The 12,122-nt window shown below is 34.3% G+C and overlaps 1 protein-coding gene across 1 annotated transcript in view; it reads left to right on the top strand.

Annotated features, from left to right (window-relative positions):
- Positions 1-5,864: 5,864 nt before the first annotated feature.
- The window catches only part of LOC124636368 (dopamine D2-like receptor), a 132,362-nt gene continuing 126,104 nt past the window's right edge, over positions 5,865-12,122 (top strand). The window contains exon 1 of the mRNA XM_047172437.1: positions 5,865-5,901. The gene's annotated coding sequence lies outside the window, so the exon portion shown is untranslated. The remainder of the gene's footprint in view (positions 5,902-12,122) is intronic.

Below are 12,122 nucleotides of genomic sequence, written 5' to 3'. Positions count from 1 at the left end.
CTGCCGGCTCGGAGTCGGCGCACTGTACGCATGAGGACCGCTCGCTTGCAGCACGCGGGCGGCGAGTCGAGTTGTGTGGAAGCGGCAAGCATGCTGACTGCTCGCCGTTGGCTTTTTCATATTGACATTACGAAATATATTATAATATACACGATTTAATGCTCTAAATTGAATGACAACTTAAATGCTGGTGTGGAGCCGTGCTGTTGCGGTGCTGCTATAATGTGCCACAAGCTTAACACTCAATCCTTCGCTGTGTGAGAGGAGGCCTGTGCCCGATGTGACGATAAAAATTCTGATAATGATGAAGATGACCCAAGACGGTATTAAACCAACTTGTAATATCCTTGTTTGTAATATCCATAATAACAGATTATGTATTGCTTAACTTAGAACCTACAGTATGACATAGTGCTTAAGTTTTGTAATAATGAGAACACTACACACATATTTTAAGTTTAAAGCGACTTCCTAAGACTTTAATTAAGGTAGTTTATTACTTTCTATGATAAATTATTATGATCTAGTACTAAACCTAACCCGCTTCTTATGAATAAAAATATTATAAATTAAATTATGAAAACTACATTAATTAAACATTTTATAAGGATAACTTATACCGTCCGGTACAAGTTATATTTTTAAGCGAAAACTACAAAACGGGTTTTCATGAAACTTTACCATAACATACCTTATAGATCAGAATAGCATATAGGCTACTCACATAGCACGATGTATTTTTATGCATATCAATTAAACAATGATCGGCTAATAATGCCCATTCGTATTTGATAGATTAAAATGATCCCTTACATCATACATGGCCCTTCACATTGATACAAGGAGTATGCTCTAAAGAAGATCTTGAATCTTAATCTTGTCAAAAAAAAAGCTAAAATTACCAAAGTAAATCCAGCAAGCATAACTCGTCATTATTATCCGACCAATCTGTAACAGTAGATAATTCTCAAAGACAAAAGAATTCGGTACACCGTACAACGAGTAAATTATCTTAACATAAATTCCCGTCCATTTTGCCTTAAGACCGTAAGGAAATGGTTTTTGTAAAACGGAACGTAATCGACGTTGGTTGAGGAAAAATATTTATAGGACAGATTTTTTGGGACAACAATTCGATGTTCCAGACAAGTTTAGGCATGTATTTGCTTCGTAATTCAGTCATTATCATACAAAAATGTTTTATAAAGTTCTATGAAAATATTAACCAGCTTAAAGGCAGAAAAATGTATGGTTGTGTCGTTTAAATTTTTCCTTCTTTACACGAGCGCCGAAGGGCATAACATTGTGAATATGTTTTTATATTCCTTATCCAACTATCAATATTTCTTGTCAAATTCAGAGCTGAAGTAATTAACTTGGTTCAGGTATAAATTTTGATTAGTAAAATAATAATGACAGTTGAGCTGACTTAGCCATCAACAGTGCTACAATTATCATCTTTCGTCCTGACAATTAAGATCCTCAACTGTCTTAAAACACTCAGTCAGCTTATTACTCTGAAGAAACAACAGTCGGAACAATAAAGCCTTCTACAATAGCAATAAACCGCTACTAATTACAGACTCCCCATTCCACTCCGGTTCAAGCAGAAATTTTGTCAATTAATCCGCAAAAAGACACTTTGAGGATTCCACGAGCAATAAACTCGTACTTTGAGGCGCTTTAGAGGTTTTTTATTAATCTCTTCGCAGATTACTTCGTGTGACTTTTGAAGAACAATGTTGGTATCAAATTAAAGTTTGCAAGGAAAGGGCAAAGGTTGGCGGTGTTTAAATTTTTGGGTGTTCATTTTTTTGGGAAGAAAACTTAGGTTAATTTTCACAAGTATCATTGGAAGCTTAAGATGTTTTCTTTCCTGGTACATGCGTACTTCGCCGTTATCTTACTAAATCAATTATTTTTATATAGAAACTTGGAATGTAGAGTAACACAATCATTTCAAGAATATTGTACTTAATCCATAGAAGCTTATTGTGGTTGACAGTACAGTTACGACGATATTAATAACAGTTGCGAGGCAAAGAAAATAATGTAGGAATGTCATATAAATTATATGTTTCTCATATATGACAAAAGAATTACGAAAATAATTTTCATGACATCTTAATGATTTTATTCGGTATACAAAAAGTTAGAATAAAATTGCTGATATTGTGAAGTAAGAAGTCGTATCTCTCTTGTAATGAGTGTATTTCAGGATCGATAGAGGAAAATACCGGTTCGTAGCTGACAGAATAACTTAGGAAGGCTAGACCCGACTGGCTTGTTTGACGTCGTAAACTAAATGCAATTATTGAAATAAAGTGCACTGTTCGGAGCAGAAAGTGAACGATGCTGTCGATGTAAGGCGAGTTGCAAACGGGCGAGCTTTTTTGTTTCGCGTGTTATTATTATTGGAATCATGTTGTGAATAACCATAAAATATCTTACATAGAAAAACATACTTTAGGAGTGCCGTTTTTATTGAAATGGGTATCTTTAATTAGTACAGTAAATAAGTCGCAGCAATCTTAGCACAGCCCGCATTGAGCGAGCGTGGTGATAATGTTCATATCTCACTGTACAAATAAGAAGAAGTCTGTAGCTCACAGTGGCTAATCTTGATGATGAATTTCGGTACATTTGCAGTTATATTATTGGATAAAGTCGCATTCATTGGTGCAAGAGACTAGTGGCCGTATTCCCACGTCGTCGCCCATCTGCACCGGCCCTTAGTATGGCAGCAATAGCGCGTTTATTGGACCGTTTTGAAGGGAGTGTACTTGTACAGGAATATTGGATGCCGAAGATGTCGGCAGCCTCGTTCAGTTTGATGCTAGAATGGTAGAATAAGGGGGTAGTTTCGTACTGATATTGTGTCGACCTTTTAGAACGTGGTTCGAAGTTTATTTCTACTGAAAAGGAGGTAATAATAACAGTGTTTTTTTTTTTTTGTTTTGCCTTTATGACAGTTATTGATAAAGTCTCTGATAGCGCATCAGGAACTTATCTGAAACTATAAGTATAACTTTTAGTTTCACAGGTTTCGGATAGCAATATCTGATAGAAATTAAAAGCAGCTTCTATCTAGTAGACAGCATTAACTTTCAGATAACTATCGGTATCCAGTAAAACCGGGCATTAGTCTCTTCCCACGTCCTTTATGATATTACATATAGTCCTTATACACTTCACTTAGTGATTCAATTAGTGAGTCTTGTATTGAACTCTAGACCCCGTTTACAGCAGCCACACTCACAACCACTACTCCAAAAGCCCACAAAAATTGGATCACATTTAAAAGAAAAATTAAAACGAATATGGAAGTAAGTAGGTACAATTGATGCGTAAAGACACATTACAAATGAAATGATATTGACAGATCTTTCGAGCAAATAAAGAATTTATTTTGCATCCAAATGTAAATTATACCGTACGGATTCTGAAAGAGATTTCAAAATACACCGTAAATTTCTTTTAGAAGTATGATTACTTTTATTTGATTCCGCTTTCTTTGGGAATGAAGAAAAGATGAAATGAGTTATCGGCTTATCTTTCGAAAGATAAAAGTCAAGTGGATAGCGTTTTGGGATGGTGGAAATTTTCGCCATGTTTTTTGTGTTACTGTAAACACAAATTGGGGTTTTATTACTTTGTGATTGTTTGCTTGTCTCTAGTTTAGATGGGTAAACAAGGCATGTTTTTGAGGTCACGTAAATAACAAAAAGAATACAAAAAGTGTAGTTTGTGTATGAAAAATTTTTTGTCACTTCATGCCATAATTTTTACAAGAAAAAACAGCCCCACTAAATTGAATATGAAAAATTCATTTTAGAGTAAATATTCTAATTGCTGACCCATTTCTTTTGCAACCACATATATATAGCTGCCTAAATATCTTACGTTCCCTTCCACCTGTCATCTCACCATTAACGAACCCCATACATCTTCAAAATTCTCTCCTCAGGAAATAAATGCGTCATTTCGCCTCCCATTATAAAGTTGTCAGCCTTAAAATTGAGGAGTAAAGCTTCTGCCTAATTTCAACACACGTTCATAAGGTACCTATTTAGGAGCGCCTACGCAAAAGACAAGGATTTAACGTCTTCTCTGACGGCAACGATGTGACTGACAGTTTGTGTTTAGGTAATGGAGTATATAATGTGAAGGTAGGGGGATGTCCCTGAGTGTATATGAGCCATGGAGTAAGGATGAGTGGAGATGCTATAATGCACGTAGGTCAGGCGCGTTCTTCTAGGTCAAATACGTACGGTGGGCATGACCAAAACTATCAGTTACGAGTGAACCAACGAGAAATTCGGGTTCTTTGGGACATTTATCAATTATCGGGTCCATTGAAGGCGTATAACGGCGCAGACAGTGACGTTCCTCGTCCCCCGCACATCCGCATTTTGGCGAGCTACTTTCTTAAGAGATTTTCCGTTATGGCACCTCCACTAGTTATTTTGTTCTCCGTGATCTGAGCTTTTATGATACTCGTTCCAAAGTTTTGTGATGGATGTAACTGTTCTGTTTTCGGAGTACATTATTAGACTGTTTTTATTTTGGATTGTTGTATCGAGATTTCTTGCCTGGAAGATATTTTTGTGTCTAGATAGAATGATAAATAGGTGTCTGTAAGTATATTTTTGTGCTAAGTTCAATAAAGATTTGCAATATATAAAAGTGTCGTCCAATGGAGAAGTAAGTTTAAGTTCACTTTAAATAATGTATGCATGCAATAGAAGGGAGATGAAGCATTCTGTACTTCTAGCCTATTTGAGGAATATACCTATATGATATAGTATATTTAATGTTCACCTTACCTTCCCTTGATAATCATAACAACTGTTACATCCAAACTTTTATAACAACAATTTATAAAAAATAAAAAGCCAACTTTATCAAACATTTTGCAAAAACTCATCGGGGTGCGTCAGAAAATTCAAAACCTATTTCAGAAACTTTATTAAGGCTGTGTCCATAAAAAATGTTGATGGCTAAATCAACAAAAGGCTTAAAATTTTAGAGGAACATGAATTTTGATGAGACTTTTCTGGGAAAGTCTTTTGAAAGCTTACTTGGCTTTTCTGAATCACTGTTATTTCAATATTAGTACTTTTATTAGCTCTTAGAAGTACTTTAATTTATGGCAGCTTGTAAAATAATAAATCATTTGCGGTTGTTTTGTCCTTTCCTGCGTTTACATCTAATACATAAAAAAACATCGACTTCCTATGCTAGTAGGGCAACTATTTTACCCAAATACTAAAGAAAAAATACATCAGAAATTAAATAATAAAAATACATCAATCTTTAGCTAGTTTGAAAACCAACCAAAATCCAGTTCAACTAACTAAATCAATGGTAAAACTATTACTACTGGCTACGTTTACATAATCGAGCATTATGTAAATCGGCAAAACTTCGCAAGTAATCGCCTGTTGTTTAATTAAACTGCTGAAGTTTTCAGCGAGGCTACCTGAACCGAACTGAGTTATAGGTACCAACTGAATATTTTTGCATTTTGTGACTAAGTTTAAGAAGATAACGGTTTGTTTGGGTTAAATAAGAGACAAACAAGAATTGTATAGTCTTTCTTGGGAATTTTTATATCTTTCATTACTGATAGTTTCGTGTATAGATACTGAACCACCGGAAAAAGGCGGTCGTTCCCAAAATTATATCTATAGTAAGTAAAACAACAGATAGATAGAATATTAGAAACGATCCTTATTATTTAGTAGTATTCCAAATAAGGACCGTCGTTATATTTCTACCAAATGTTTTCTGTAACCTCAGAGGTTTCAACAAAATTAAATGCGCCGAGGATCAAAGTACTAAATACTTTTTTCTAATTACAGGTACAAAACCGGAAAATTCTAACCATAAAACCCTAATGTGAGTATCTTCCTTTTATCATAACTAGACTTCCTAATTATATACAAAGTTGGCCCTAGTATCGTACCTTGGTGGAATTACTTTTCTTGGTAAACTCTTATTCTAATGAAGTAATATTTTTATGATCTGAAAGTCACGAACCTAATTTCAGGTAATGAACTTTACTAAACCAGAAATAAAAATGTAATCCAAAGTTAATTATATGTTGTCACCAAAGAGATTCCAGTCAGTAAAAGGCTTAACCTAATTCCTTTTGCGGAAGAATATTTTTTCTTTCCCAAAGGTGTTTTGGAAGTAAGTATCGTATTTCTTCGAATTCGAAATTGGAACATCTTTCTTAAGGATTGTAATACTACGGAAATTTTGTCATTTGGAATTTTTGGCAAAATAGTTCAGCTTATTGTTTGTTTGTATACTGTAGGAATTCTTTAAAGGTAAGTCTCCAGGATTGGAGATTTTTTTCCTTAATTTGAATGCCTCTGATATAAAACTAACAGAACAATACTAGTACAAAAAGTAAGGCTTGTAGGCTCAATAATATTAGATTTCACAAATTCATCAAAGATTCTTCAAGTAAATTGGTCTTTTCTAATCTAATTTCTCGCTCATTTTCCACAATCTATTCAAGCACTTCAGGTACACTTGTATCGTTCGAAGTAATTAACTTGTTTCCCTCGCCGACAATTCAGAGAACAGCTCGATTTGCAAGTTCCGTAATAAAGATTGTACCCCTCTTGATAATGGCGACCCTTAAGAACTTTATTAATAATGGGGAATTAGAGGAAATGTATGAAAGAGCTATGAGGAAGGAAATAAAGCACATTGTGTGTGGATGGCAAATATTTTATTACGCGGAATTAATTTTTGTATCGAATAAATTATTACTTACTGACTACGGTACGAGGAAAAATATATGGATCGTGTATTTTTTTGAAGTACTGAAATTTTCAGTTCTGTAGAAATACTCTTTTCATTAAAATTTTGATAGTACTGCATGTTTTAACAAAAAACATCCAAAGTGCAAACACTATTTCACATTTCATATTTGTTTTTTGAAAAATTTAATCAATTCCAAAAAAATCCTGGATTATTTGAAACATTCTAACACAGCTTCAATTATCAAAATCCAGTTCCTGAAATCTGATAACGCTCGCATGCACAATCCTATTTCATGGTACTTCAAAGGTAATTCAGATTTCCTGATCACTTCGGTATCAAAGGAATGTTCATTTACCACCCCTTTCACACGTGCATTTTTAGATAACCGTGTTCTATTCGTTCAAATATTCTTTGGTCATTCCAACACAGAACTAGTCAGATTTCTGTTCACAAAAATACCTTCCACGTGGAAAAAAAACTTTTATAAACTCAACAACTTTGGACACGAGGCTTTGTCATCTTTTTTTTTACTTTCTATGGACCAGTTTCTGCCTACTAATAAAGGTCACAATATAACGCGAGCGATAAAGTTCATTTTTAGTTCTCCATGACTGATTCTTCAAAATACTCTAAAACGATATTCATACTCTCATCTAAAAGAAAGTCAATGTTATGAAAAACAAACCTATCTTGAGCTTCAATAAAATCCTTTCGAACACCAAAAATATTCTCTCGCAAACATAATATTACTCCAAATTCAAAGGGACAAACAACGTTATGTTTTACCCAAGGTTTCCTTACATCGAAATCCGGTCCTACCTTCCCACGGAGAACAAAATGACTAGCGGAGGTGCCATAACTAAGAACATAGGGCGCTAAAATGCGGGGGACGAGGAACGCTTCTGTTTTCGCCCTTATTCACCTTCTTTGGACCCGCACATTTTTTGTAATACCAAAAATCGTTGACCACCTCGTTAATTCACTTGTAACTGATCGTTTTGGTCATGCCCACCGTACGAATTTGACCTAGAAAAAGGCGCCTGCATTATGGCATCTCCGCTTATGTCCTTACTCTGTGTAACTTCCCAAAAAACACGACGTTAACATTTGCAGGTAAGGCCCTGTCTGTTTTGAATTCACATCGCTCCCGCTACGTCAACGTTTTTTTGGAAAACTCCATCTGTCTCTTGTCATTTCAAGGAAGAGACACTGATGATAAATTGTCTCTGTTTATTTACTATTGGACCTTAACGATGAAGGTTTTCTGGTTACTTTTTTGGTGATTACCGGATTATAATGACGTAGTCCGACGGGAGTAAATGTAGGGCCATAATGTCTGGTCAAGGTTGGATGAAATGGCTGACTTTTTTTTCTGGAGAGTAGATGGAAGATAATCTGGAATTATGACTTACCACAGCAGGGGCTGTGGTAAGTCATAATTCCAGATTATCTTATAAATGTACAGTCAGCTAGAAAAGTTTATGAATATAATCAAAATTACAAAAAAAAAGAAAACATACTCTACAAATCGATTTTTTTTTATTTACTTATGGAATATACAGATTTTAATTAATCCGAGATATCAAGTATATTTTGTTAGGAAGTAGTGAAAAAATGGTTTTGTAATTGCGAGATCGGTACTGTATTATTAATTGTGCTCAGAATTACAGAAGACTAAATAATTTTAACATTTAAGATGATAAAGTAAGTAGTAAATTACATAATCCACCCACACGGATTTACATATTATTATGCATACTATTACTATTTTACCACTTAAAGAATTCATGATTTAGTATTTTTACTTTAGTGCCATCTAAATTGAGCTTTTAGAAATACGTACACAGGTCTCAAATGTTCAGATAAAATTGCTTTTCTTGCCTAAAAAAGATTTTTGAAACGTCAGACATTTGTAATAAAGCTGGTTTATGATATTCTAGTCTACGTAAAATACAACTCAACCTAAAAAATAAAAAAGATCTTTTAGAAAAATAAAGAATAATGAAAAAGTGCTTTTTCGGTAATTATTAATAATGTTTTTTATATATATATATACTTGTGATATCAAGATTTCATAGAAATGTGAAAGATTAAATTAAAATACTATTTAAATAAAGACCTTACCTATTATCAGTTACCAATCTTTTTCTTAGAAATAAACCAAGAGCACTGATTCATTAGTTTGTGGATACCTAACTCTTTAATTTGATTAACATCTATTAGCATATCTATCAGACTTCAGTATATATTTTCTTACTGAACAATTTTATTGAAACTTTACGTATTTTTTTATACCTGAGAAGAATACCTTAAAAAGTAGGTATGTAGCAACAGTTTCTTACCAGGTCGTAACTCTTATCTATGTGAGTAGTAAAAAGCGGGTTTTATTGCTCAGAGAATAGAGTCCTAAATGGCTTGGATGCTAAAAATAGGTACACAAGAGCATGATCATTTGGAAATGTAATGTTAGAGTAACGTGTTTGCAGTGGTTCTGCTAGATATTCTGGAATATTCTCGAACAGTCTGCAGCTTAGAGTAGTTAAACAACTGGAGGCGCCATTGCCACTCTTTCTCTCTGTTCACAGTACGAGATCGCGGGTGGTAGTTTTACGTAGGTACTATTAGTCAAAGAAATATGGCTAAAAACTGTTTGAAATGGCCAAAAAAACAAAGATTACCTCCTTTACAGAGCATGTCGAATATCGGCCTTATTGTATTTGATTGTCTATTCGAAAACTTGCCAAGGAGGGTCGTACATTTATTAGTTGATAGTCCAAGTGTGCGTCAAGTTCATGCTTGAGTTTTTTTTTTAATTTGATCGTGTGTATGCGTTAGTTAGTGAAACGTTAGTAAACTATTAGGTACCTACTATTTGTAGCATTAGTTGATTTTTGTAGTATTTGTAGATTTGTGCTAACAGCGGTTCCAGCTGTTTCAATGTTCTAAGATCCGGAGCCACGCAAATGAAATGTGTGTTTAAATTACAGCAGGCTTTTAGTCGGACGCTGTGATTAATAATCCTTTATCATTGTGAAATGCAAACGGTTACTCGTATTATCAGAGCTAGAACTGTTGAACGAGGAAGTTTAGTTGGTATAGACGATGTTTTCCTTGGTAATATTATAAAATGTTAACGTGAGTGTGTTTGTAAGGCTTTTACACTGTCATGATTAAACCGATTCAGATAGAAGTTGGCAAAATCTAGAGTTACTGGTAACTTCATCATCTTCCGAGCCTTTTTCCCAACTATGTTGGGATCGGCTTCCAGTCTAACCGGATGTAGCTGAATACCAGTGCTTTACAAGGAGCGGCTGCCCTATCTGATCCCCTCAACCCAGTTACCCGGGTAACTCAATACCCGTTAGTTAGACTGGTGTCAGACTTACTGACTTTTGTCAAATTTCCCTGCCTACCATTTTTGTATAGATTTCTTAATTAATTCCTCATCGAGATTTAAGGTCTTCAATTTACCGGACTTTTAATGATCACTTTGTATAAAAATATTACGTCCATTTTTAGATTCGATAAAATCGTACCTATTCATTAGATTTCAATAAAGGCTAATTGATTTGAAGTTTGATAGAGTGCTTCTAATTTCATTGATTGACACAGATTTTTATCATGATCCTAAAAATGAATGAACTATGTACTTTTTTATTCATAAAATTATACTTCCACAACTAAGTCAGACTGTAGTGTGCTTATTTTAGCAGACCAATGTGTGGGTATCAAACCCATAACCCTTTATTCACCGAGCCGACCTTATAGACTTTGGGTTACTGCCACTAAAAAATCACAAATTATTATTATTAAATCCTTTTAACATAGCAGAAAGAATGTCATTTCAATATTTTAACCAGATTCAACCCCACCAAAACCATATAAAATTTACATGATTTTAACCATTTTCCACACATAAAAAGTTAAGTTCATTCCACATCGTTTCCACAATATGTTACCTATTTGCATTGAACTTGTTATACGTAATTGACTGGTGACGTTCTGAATGAATGAGTGAATGACAATCGCTTCCACGGTCAGTACAAACAAATGAATGCAGGTCACATCTGTGTCAAAAAGTTCCACTGAACTATGTAAATGAACGGACGGAGACATTATTTTTTTAATTTTGTTTGACGGCTTGGGTCAGTGGCGGATCTGCCCTAAATACTGGGGACGTGATACTTATTTCTTCTTTGTATGTACTGCCCTATGTACCCCCTTATCTATCTTCCCTATACACCTACTCCGTTATGGAGGCACCCCCATTAAACTCCTATATGTCTCTCCTTATATACTTCCGTATCAATTTTCTCTAATCACTCCCTTATTTACTTACCCTATAAACTACTTTAATAAGCAGGAAGCACATAAGAGAGTAAATAGATAAAGTAGATAGCTTCCTTTTGAAAAAAGGTTATGCCCTTTGCAGGTGAAACCGAGCACAACGCAAAACAAACAAAATGAATGCAGATTACATCTGTGTCAAAAAGTCTGACGGAGCAACCAATTTGTATACAAAATATACAGGCAGAAACATTTACTTTCGCATCGGCTTGGCCAGTTATTCTTTTAATTAAAAATAAATAGACGGAGGGTTCCCAAAACGGGTTTTGTGAGGCAGCTGGGAAAACGCCGAAATACATGCTCCGTCAAAATAAAAAGGTGAACTTTTTACACAACAGATATATCAAACGAAACTATTTTTAGAAAAACGACTAAAAATACACCTTTGAACATAAGGATATATTTTTAATCGTAACTGCTTGTATCGGTGTGTAACTTTACAGTGTTAGTAAAAGTAGTACTATGTAATGCTTAAAAGAAAACTTAAATAAAATTCGTGTAAAGATTGTGAATTAATTTTTTCAATTAAAAAATAGTGTAATAAAAATCTATGAAAAATAATACTATTTATATATTTTCGTTATTTCAGAATTTTACCCAACAATTTCTTTTACAACGTTCAGTCTAAAAACCTCTTTTAAGGTCAAACCTAGTACTTAAGAACTACTATACAGAAACTGCAAAATCAGTTTTCAACAATTCAACTTGAAGAGAAACCTTACGCGCTTTTCATTTTTACCTCACCTGCGTATCCATTAAATGAAGTATAAAAGGCTCTCGGAACGTGGGGCGTTCAGTTTCAAGAACTTTATTTATTCGATGCCTTTCACGTGAAGGGTGGCCTTTACGTGATTTTTGAGAGTTCAAGAACTTAGCTTTTATTACAACTAGGTTTTCGCGTGGTATTAGTTGCTTTTTTCTTTAAAAACCTAGTGAAATTGATTGCAATAGGCTTGCGATCCTCATGACCATCACTTATCATGTTGCAAGAGTAA

This window comes from Helicoverpa zea, chromosome 14, assembly GCF_022581195.2.
Source record: "Helicoverpa zea isolate HzStark_Cry1AcR chromosome 14, ilHelZeax1.1, whole genome shotgun sequence".
Classification (NCBI taxonomy): Eukaryota; Metazoa; Arthropoda; class Insecta; order Lepidoptera; family Noctuidae; genus Helicoverpa; species Helicoverpa zea.
Note: the sequence above shows the minus strand (reverse complement) of the source record. Positions and strands in the feature narration are given on the sequence as shown.